This window comes from Poecile atricapillus, chromosome 24, assembly GCF_030490865.1.
Source record: "Poecile atricapillus isolate bPoeAtr1 chromosome 24, bPoeAtr1.hap1, whole genome shotgun sequence".
Taxonomy (NCBI): Eukaryota; Metazoa; Chordata; class Aves; order Passeriformes; family Paridae; genus Poecile; species Poecile atricapillus.
This window is the reverse complement of record NC_081272.1, coordinates 7,315,607-7,325,768: the sequence shown is the minus strand read 5'-3', so window position 1 is coordinate 7,325,768 and position 10,162 is coordinate 7,315,607. Positions and strand designations below refer to the sequence as shown.

Below are 10,162 nucleotides of genomic sequence, written 5' to 3'. Positions count from 1 at the left end.
TTAACATCCTAATCTTCATTTCTTGTATCAGAGGTGAATTCTGAAGGCCCAGAGTCTACAATTCACCAAGTGTTTGGGAGGTCCTGGACAGAGAAGTCCATTTTGGGCTACCAAAAGCACTGGGTACTACATACCTTTGTGGGTTTTCCAAGCAAGGCAAACACCCTAGTCCAGGAGCCAGCCCCGTGGCCTCTCTCCCGGGCCACCCTGGCCAATCCACCCACAAGACATCAATATGATGGATGGCGAAGCAATGGCGTTTATTGCAGGGGAATTTGACAATTTATAACCTAGGGTCACTGTGTTACTCCCATCTACGTACGTCACACCTAAGTGCTATTGGCTAATTGCAGGTTTTGCTATCCTAACAGAGAGGGGGTCTAGCAGCTTCTCGTTAGATCCCGAATTCTTCCGCAGCGCAATGCCCTAGACTACAACATATTCCCCTCTCTCTATGAATAATTAGTTTGCTAAAATATAAGGTATATTAGTCTTAAAAATTCTAATGTTATTTTTTTATACGTATTTCTAAACACTTTGTCTAACTTATCTATATTATAAAGTTTTAAAAATGGATAATATAAAATTGAATAAAATATAAAATACTTATCTAAAAGGCTAAAAGCTTATAAAATGGATACTACAGTTTTCATTAGTAAATATGAGGCACAAGCGGTGACTAAGTATATTTTTAAAGCATCTGTTGCCTTTCTATAAACAAAATGTTAACTTTTTCTAGTCAGCTTTTAACAAAGGATACAAGCTTATTTAAAACACAGGGTCCAAAGATTAGCACGAATAAAATCATCACAACTGGTCCAATCAGGGTAGACACCAGGGTGGTTAGCCACAGAGATTGGTTGAACCAGGACTGGAACCAGTTTTGCTGGGCTTCTCTCTCTGCTCTCCGTTGAGACAGCCTGTCTCGTAGCTCTGCCATGGTGTCTCTCACTACTCCGGTGTGGTCAGCGTAGAAGCAGCATTCTTTGCTCAGGGCGATGCAGAGGCCTCCTTGCTGCATGAATAGAAGGTCGAGACCTCGCCTGTTCTGCAAAACAACTTCAGAGCTTCAGAGAGGGAGGAGACTGACTTTTCTAAAAAGGATATGGATTTCTCAATTCTCTGTAGATCTTCATCTACAGTCACCTGTAGCTGAGAGAGACTCTGACTCTGGGTTATCGGAGCGGAGACACCCGTGGCTGCTCCAGTTGCTCCCAAGCCGAGCAGCATTGCTATTGACAGTCCTGTCAACAGCTCTCTTTTCTGAAGGCGGCCTGCTCGCTCAAGGTACTGGTCCACTTCTTCTTTGGAGTGGTATAGGACCCTGGGGATGATAACAGCTAATACACGAAAGTCAGCAGAGGAGTTAAAGCTTTGGGTGTAAATGCAAGGGCTTGACTATTAGATCATGGGTTTTCAGCTTGTACCACAAAACTGGGGCTCACTGCTTCAGGTGTTATAACTATAAACAGCACAATTACTATAAGCAGTTTACCATGTAAATGACACCATGCTTACAAACTCACAGTTAAAACTTTTAACGTTAAATGAACCTTTAAAGATGCTTACACTACCTCTTAAAGGAAAATACTTATATTTTATACTAACATAACAATTACTACACAGACTAAACACTTTATCTTAAACTATTATCTAACTACTTTTAACACACGTGTTCTGGTATATATGTAGTCTAAGCGTGAAAGCAATTTGTTAAAAGGATAAACACACAATTACAATTTACTTTATATATAGTTAGATGGAGTCTCTACACTTCCCAAATCTTCTACAGAATTTCTCCAACACGATTCAGTCCTGGAATGTTCACTGCTCCTGTGATGTCAGCTGGCAGCTGATCGGTGACTGAGGGCTTCGATGTTCAAGTTGTTCCTCAAACCCTTCTAAATCTTAAAACAAAGGACAACTGAAAAATTAATAGAAACACCACATCATAATAACAACATAAAATTTCTGTTGGCAACTGTCTGTGTATTGTTCAGACACAACTGTGTCCTGACAGCTCCACTTCTGATCCAAGTCTGGAGTACCAAGGCTGTGTGATGACTTCTCTGTTCACTGGATCTCGTGTGTTCAGAGGCAGACAGTCTGGTCAAATGGACAGGTGACTTTTCTGAACCTGCCAACAAAACACAGGCACTTCTCTCTTAAAGTTAATGAATTACACTAATCAAATTGCTTTTAGGGTATCAATTTCCCCCGTTTTCTTAAAAAAAAAAAAAATGAAATGTATTTCTGTTCAACATTAACACAAAACCTTATACACAATCAGTAAAAACCTATAACAGTTAAAAATCAATCAATATAAAAATACTGTTAATTATTAAAACACTGCACCAGCATCTCATATTTAACAAACAAACAGAAACAAAAAATCAGTGAAGGATTGGATCATCACCTCTGGAAAATGATTCTCCAAGCCCACTTCAAAATTGATCCAGCTGTTATATTAATAGGGTCAAATTGCAAAGTCAAAAAGTGACTCAAATCCTGATTTAGGACAGAAAACATCTGGATCTGTTAGCAAACATTCTGTCCAGGTAAAGTTAAGACTTGGCCAGGGCCTTAGACTTTAAACTGGAAAGATGCCTCTTAACTCATTTTTAAAACAAGGTTTTCAATAGCAACGGCTATGAGATGCTTACAGCACAGCAAACTGTTAAAATGCATTTGTACAAAGCAAATGATCAGAAGTCTTAGGTACCAGACTAATTAAATCATTCAGCAGTTGGTTTAATTTGAAGCTTCTTTTATGGCAGCTAATCCTTAGCAATGGTATATCTTTTTAAAATTCTGGAAACACTGAAAAAAAAAAAAAAAAAATAATAAAGTTATAGCAAACAAAACTGCAAAAATTGCAACAACTAAATAGAACTCCCAATGAAGTCTAGGGTGTCACAGTCTGCATTCATTTCTGTCCACAAGCAGGTGTTCATCAGTGGTTTATCACAGTTGCTTCAGTTGTAGTTGTCTTCATATTTCTAGGAAAATAACTATACTTTGCAATTTAAACAAGTGTTTCTAATAAAACATAAAACAATTTAAATTAAACAACATTTAAACTTAACAATAATTATTTATAACAAAAGGAAATAACAAACTTAACCTTAAAAGAATATCCAAGTTAGAAAACTCAACCCAAAAACATTCAAGCCCAAACATTACAAAACTTGACTATCCTCAATTCTACCAACACCCAATCTATACCAAATAAAAACACAACTCAATCTTATTCTGTTACTACAAAAAGCAACTAAAAGCCTGATATATACTCCTTAAACACAATATAACAATAACATGGATTCACTATAAAAATTATAAAAATAAACCAAATACATCACAATTCTATGTTATCTAGCTTTGAGAATAACCCACAATAACTGCAAATATTACTAAAAATACTCATTCACAACAAGAATTTGCCTAATATATGTTCAAATTAGTTAAAATTCTAAAGTGCAGCTTCTCTAAAAAAAAGCCACAACACAGGATTGGGCAAGTTGTCATTTAGCTTTTGTAGCACTTTTCAGGAACATCAAGTCTAATTTTTAAATTAAAATCTAAAATCCAAATTGATATCTATGCTGTTATATGTGTTTTATTTACCAAAAAAAATTCACATTAAAATTTCCTTATTAAAATTGTCAAAAACTCAGCAAATGGGTAATATATAATTAACATAACTTTAAAATTACTGAAACAAAGCAAGAATCTTTTAAGTTTCTTGGGATACAAAAATACAGCATTTAAACTTTTTAATCTATTTTTAAAGGCACTTCAATAAAAACTTATTTTTAAATCTCAATTTTAATTACAACAATTTGCTAATTTATAAATAATACAATTTATAAAGCTTCTAATTTTTAAATTGTCTAATTAAAACTCTCTCTTTTTTATCACTCACATATTTAGTGTGCAAAACCCCTGTAAGAATAAAACCTGCTTTAAATATCTTAGGCATCGAGCCACACACACGCCTATGAAATTCAGTGCAGCAGTGACAAAAAAGGGAATTATTTCCTTAACCTGCGAATAATCACCTCTAAGATTCTGTGATGCAGTTGCCACTGCACACAGCCACAAGCGGCCTTTTTATTAACAGGCAAAAGAACAAAGGCAATCCCAATTTCTCCCTTCTTGTCTGCAAAGAAACAGAGAAGGGAGAGATGCTTCTCAGAGGAGCATGGTAAAAAGACACGTGGTGTAGAATATGGAACAGCTGATGGTTCAGCATCTCTTCCACTGCAAGATCTAGGGGATAGCTGATGATACCCTGGAGGCAGGAGTAGGAATATAAAGGAGCTCAAGGCTATCTGCTCTTAGGTTTTAGCACTGTGACCTTTACCTTAACTTACATTTAAGTGTTTCTTGCAGTGTAAATCCCTTGTGTTTTGATTTTAACAGAGTACAAGAATTCAGGGAAGTAACAGTGGCATACAGCCTTTAATTTCCCCTGGTCTTCTCACCCAGCAATGAGGTCTCACAACAACAATACAACAATAAATAGTTATAGAAGGTAACTCACTGTGCTGAAGAGTTCTTCAGAAGGATGGGAGCCACAATTGAGGCAGATCCTTGGACAGACAAGCCAGAGGTGTTTAGGCCTTGTGTTTCCTTGTTACCCCAGAACCAGCCCCTAAAAGGGAACACAAAGTTCACACGCTTGTATTTGAAATGAACACCATCTAAAGAACAAAACATCCTAAAAAAGCTACATATCATACAAATAATCCAGCTAGCTTCTTTATGCTGCTTTTCTGTGGAGCAACAACTTTACAGAATTAGATCTTGCTCTATCAATACAATGTTTTATTATTGATGGGCTTGTTAAAATCAGAGCGAACTCCAAGCACCCAGATATTCACAGCAGGCAAACATCTCTCTGAATACAACTGAAAAGGCCAGAAGGGCTGCTCCATGTTACCTGTAATAGCCATGTTTGTCTCTGGAGTACATCAGGTGATCAATGCATGGCCTTTCATCTATTTTTTTTCCCCCTGTGTTCCTCCTTTCCATCCTTCTGCGTAGCCTTGTAGCAGATAAATCTGTTCAATAAAGGGCCCACCTGACTCTGAGCAGAAGGCAAAGCAGAGGATTTGTCAGCATGAAAACCCACACTGCAAAGATGAACGGGCATCATCAGTGGCAGTTAAAAATCTGCTAGAAATGCTAATATACTAATATACACTACCCTCTTCCCTGATTTCCATATAAAAAAGGAAAGGAAGTTGTGTGTGAGCCAGAAAAGCTAAAAGGCTCGGGCAATGTGCTCACCTGCCATCCCACACAGCTGGGTGTGACTTAATGCACCAAACACCAGGGAATCGTTGCCAGCTGGGCGATGGACACCACGAAGCACACAGGTTTTCAGTGCTGTCAGCAGCTGCAACGGGAGGATTGCCTCTGAGAAACTTACCAAAACAATGAAAATAAAAAAAAAAAAAAATTAACATCTATTTTCACAACATGTGTTTAAATTTATATACTATATTCATTTATATATAACACACAATATATAAAGTATCAAAATATATTATTTTAACATGTATACATATATTATTATATATTAAATATATTATATACATTTTAATTATATATATATTTATTATATATATAATACATCTATTAAATAAATATAATGTAGATATATAGATTAAACATAAACCTGTTTGTATATATTTGCATTACTTCTATTTCTTTACCTTTCTGGTTGCACATATCTCTATATCTTTATATATTTAATATACATTTCTATGTTTTTATTTTTGTAGTATTTATTTAAAAGCCCCGAAGCAAACCTAATAAAAACCAAACAGTCCCTTTATCTTAAACGGTATTTAAAAATCTTTTAATATATATTTTTTATCAGATTTCTATACCTTGTTGATATACGTAACACATAACATATCCTAAAATATATCATATTACCATCATATTATAGATTATAAATCAATATATATGTATATATTTCTATTACTTATTTTTACTTATTTTTATGCCTACATATATATATATATATATATATTTCTCTATACCTTTACATATTCATTCTTGAAATATTTTATTTATTTTTTTCTTATTTATTTAAAAACCCTGCCTCTAACTAAATAAAAACCAAGCAGCCCGTTTATCTTCAATATTTTTTAGTATCTATTTTGATCATCATTATACTTCCAGGTATATACTCGGTGGATAAAGTGCCCCCGACCCGCCCGCACCTCTCACCGTTCCGGCACACAGAGCATCCCCTCCTCGGGCCGCTCTGGACCCAGCGCCGGGCAGCGCCCGTTGGGAGCCGAAGCCATCGGGGGGTTCCTCCATTTCCCCGGGCCGGGGGGAGAGCACGGAGCGAGAGGAGCGGCGGGAAGGTACGGGTCGCCGCGAGGGCCAACCCCAAAAACGCGGCCGCGGCAAGGACCCCGTCAGAGAGAGGCATCCTCACCGCTGCCTGTCGGCGCCCGGCTGGCTCGCGTCCGGCCCCGGCGCCGCTGAGCGTACAGCCCGTGTCGGCACGGCCGGAAAAGCCGCGGAAAATTGCGCCGGAGCGGCGTCGGCGTCGGGGTGTTTGTCAGGCAGTCAAGTAAAACACCCACCGCCCGGGGTCCTTGCATTTTCCCGCCTTTTCGGCCGCCATGCTTGGAAGGTCAAAGCCAGCCGCGACTCGGCAGCCATCTTGTGAGTGGCGTGACGTCACTTCCGCCCTTCCTCGTCGCCATCTTTGTTGTGGCTGAAGCCACTTCCGGCCGAGCGGCCATCTTTGTTGTGGCACGATCGAGGCCCCCGCTGCTCTCAGCGCGTCTGTCTACCTTACTTGCCTGAACGAAAAACCCGACGAAGCCGGCCGACTCCGAGCACTCCGCCCGATTTTCCGCCGACTTTCCCGGGGCGAGGACGATGGCGGCGGGGCTCAGCGGCTCCGGAGCTGGGCGGCGGCTGCGCCTGCGGCGGCAGGCATTGGAGTCGACGCCTCTGCCGGGGTCCTACCGGCCGGCCGCAAACTTCAGTGTGGCAATCAGCCCGACCCGGCTCCTGCGGGGGGGGGTCCCGGCTCGACACAGCACGCCTCGGTTCGGCTCGGCTCGGCTCGGCTCGGCTCGGTTCCGCTCGGCTCGGCCCCGCCCGCGCCGGGGCACAGCTGCAGTACCGCTCTGTGGCCACAAGGTGGCAGCACTGCCGCAGAGCTCAGCCCGGGGCTGGGCGGGGGTCGCCCCCGCACGTGCAAAGAAGCCCGGCAAGAAAGAACGTGTGCAACCCCCTTCCAAAAACCCTTCTCCAAGGAACGGCCCAAAAAACCCCCCATCGGAACTTAGCAAGCCCTGCCTCTAACCAAATAAAAAGCAAAAAGGCCCTTCATTTAAATATTTTTAATATCTATTTCTGTCATATTGAACTTCTTTATTTATACAAATAGATATAATACATAACAGATATTAAAATATATTCTATTAGCATAATAGATATTAAATAGATATTAAAATTTATTATATAAACATCTATCCATATAGTTTTCATACTGAATATTAATCTACTTGCCTAGATTAAATTACTTGTATTTATTTCTTTTTTATGGCTATATATATTAATATATATATATGTACCACCCTATATTCATTTTTGGAGTATAGATGTGTATACTTTCCTTTCTATATTATTTATTCAAAAGCCCTGCTTGTAACAAAATAAAAAATAAAAAGACCCTTGATTTAAATAGTTTTAATATCTATTTCTATCATATTGATCTTCTATATTTATACACATAGATATAATACATAACAGATATTAAAACATATTATATTAGCATCTATCCATATAGTTTGCTTACTGAACATTAATATCCTTGTCCAGATTTGGATTACATGTATTTATTTCTTTTTTATGGCTATATTTATATATGTATATGTATATATATACATATATATATCTCCCTCTATTTATTTCTTTATTATAGATGTGTATATTTTCATTTTCTATATTATTCATTTAAATGCCATGCCTCTAGCCAAATAATAAACAAAAAGTCCCTTGATTTAAATATTTTTAATATCTATTTCTATCATACTGATTTCTTTATTTATACATATAGATACAATGCATAACATGTATTCAAATACATTACCACCTATCCGTATATTTTTCATATTGAATATTAACCTGCTTTTCTAGATTTAGATAACTTGTATTTATTTCTTTCTTATGGCTATGTATATATCTCTATCTATCTATCTATCTATCTATCTATCTATCTATCTATCTATCTATCTATCTATCTATCTATCTCTTTATCTATCTATCTATCTATCTATCTATCTATCTATCTATCTATCTATCTATCTCCCTATATACATTTCTTTATTATAGATGTGTATATTTTCATTTCTATATTATTCATTTAAATGCCATGCCTTTAACCAAACAAAAACAAAAAGTCCCTCATTTAAATATTTTTAATATCTATTACTATAATATTGATCTTCTATATTTATACACACAGATGTAATGCATAACAGATATAAAATATATTACCATTTATCCATATAGTTTTCATACTGAATATTAATCTACTTGTCTAGATATGGATTACATGTATTTATTTCTTTTTTATGGCTATACATATATAAATATATATACATATATATATCTCCCTCTATTTATTTCTTTAGTATAGATGTGTATATTTTCATTTCTATATTATTCATTTAAATGCCATGCCTTTAACCAAACAAAAACAAAAAGTCCCTCATTTAAATATTTTTAATATCTATTACTATAATATTGATCTTCTATATTTATTCATATAGATACAATGCATAACATGTATTCAAATACATTACCATCTATCCGTATATTTTTCATATTGAATATTAACCTGCTTTTCTAGATTTACATAACTTGTATTTATTTCTTTCTTATGGCTATGTATATATCTATATCTATCTATCTATCTATCTATCTATCTATCTATCTATCTATCTATCTATCTCCCTATATACATTTCTTTCTTCTAGATGTGTATATTTTCATTTCTATATTATTCATTTAAATGCCATGCCTCTAACCAAATAATAAAAAAGTCCCTTCCTTAAAATATTTTTAATATTTACTTCTATCATACTGATCTTCTATATTTATAGACATAGATATGTTGCATAACAGATATTAAAATTTATTATATTAGCATCTATCCATATAGTTTTCATACTGAATATTAATTTACTTGTCTAGATATGGATTTCTTGTATTTATTTCTTTTTTATCTCTCTCTCTCTCTCTATATATATATATCTACCTAGCTCCCCTATATTTATTTTTCAGGTACATATTTCTCTTTCTAATGTTCTGCTTTTTGAAATTTGCATTTCTTTCTCTTTGAAACTCTACCCATTCATTCAGCTGACAGGTCAGAATGACAAAAATATAAAGCCCTGGTGAACCCCGAGTGCAGAACGCGCTCGTCACTATGGAACTTAGGCACAGAAATTTGTCTCGGTGCATTTTAGTAACTCATGGATGCACAGATGTGTTTTATACACTCACTTTTTACAGGGAAGTAAGAGGTGGAAAAACAAAAGCCACTTTCTTAACCCTAAGCCGTTCCTGACATAACAAAACCCTAACGACGGCGTGCACAGAGAGGGGGTTTCTTTCCAAGGGAATTTAGAGAGATCCATTCCTGTTCCTTGCCAATGCCTACCGTAAAAACCAGAACAGCTCCACAGGTTTTTGGATTCTGCATCCAGCCTTCGCAGGGAATTTCCTGGCAGCTCGGGGTCCCCTCTGGGCAAGGGTACCCGGCACGAGCCCTCCCCATTCCCCGCTCACCTTGCTCCTCCAGCGCAGCGCCTGCCTCCCTCTGCCGGGGACCTCGGCGTGCCCCAAGGGACACGGGAGCCCCCCAGTGCCCACCCCGTCCCCCTCAGCCTTTGCTCCTCACCCCCAAAGAAGGCACAGAACAACTCCAACTGTCCTGGACAGCAGCACCCTGCTTTATTGGAAGCCCTTCTAGGACTAGACCCCCTCCCAAAAAGGAGCTCTGCTGCAACAAGAAAAGGGGGGCAGGTCCCAGAAATCCCTCCCCAAAAACCCCAGGCACAGGCCAGAGGCAGAAAGAGGGAGTGGTGGCAGAGAGGACACAGGAAGAAAAGAA

General features: G+C 37.7%; 1 long non-coding RNA gene across 3 annotated transcripts; it reads right to left on the bottom strand.

Moving 5' to 3' along the window:
* Positions 1-624: 624 nt before the first annotated feature.
* Positions 625-6,417, bottom strand: LOC131588127 (uncharacterized). 3 transcript variants are annotated; one of them, XR_009279518.1, is made up of 6 exons: positions 6,237-6,417; positions 5,293-5,429; positions 4,943-5,089; positions 4,544-4,654; positions 1,147-2,137; positions 625-1,048 (listed from the first exon to the last, which is right to left on the bottom strand). It is a non-coding gene; the product is annotated as an uncharacterized LOC131588127 (long non-coding RNA). The 3 variants fall into 3 exon arrangements; XR_009279516.1 differs by having other exon boundaries at positions 625-2,137; positions 6,237-6,415; XR_009279517.1 differs by having other exon boundaries at positions 625-2,137; positions 6,244-6,415.
* Between the last annotated feature and the right edge of the window lie 3,745 nt (positions 6,418-10,162).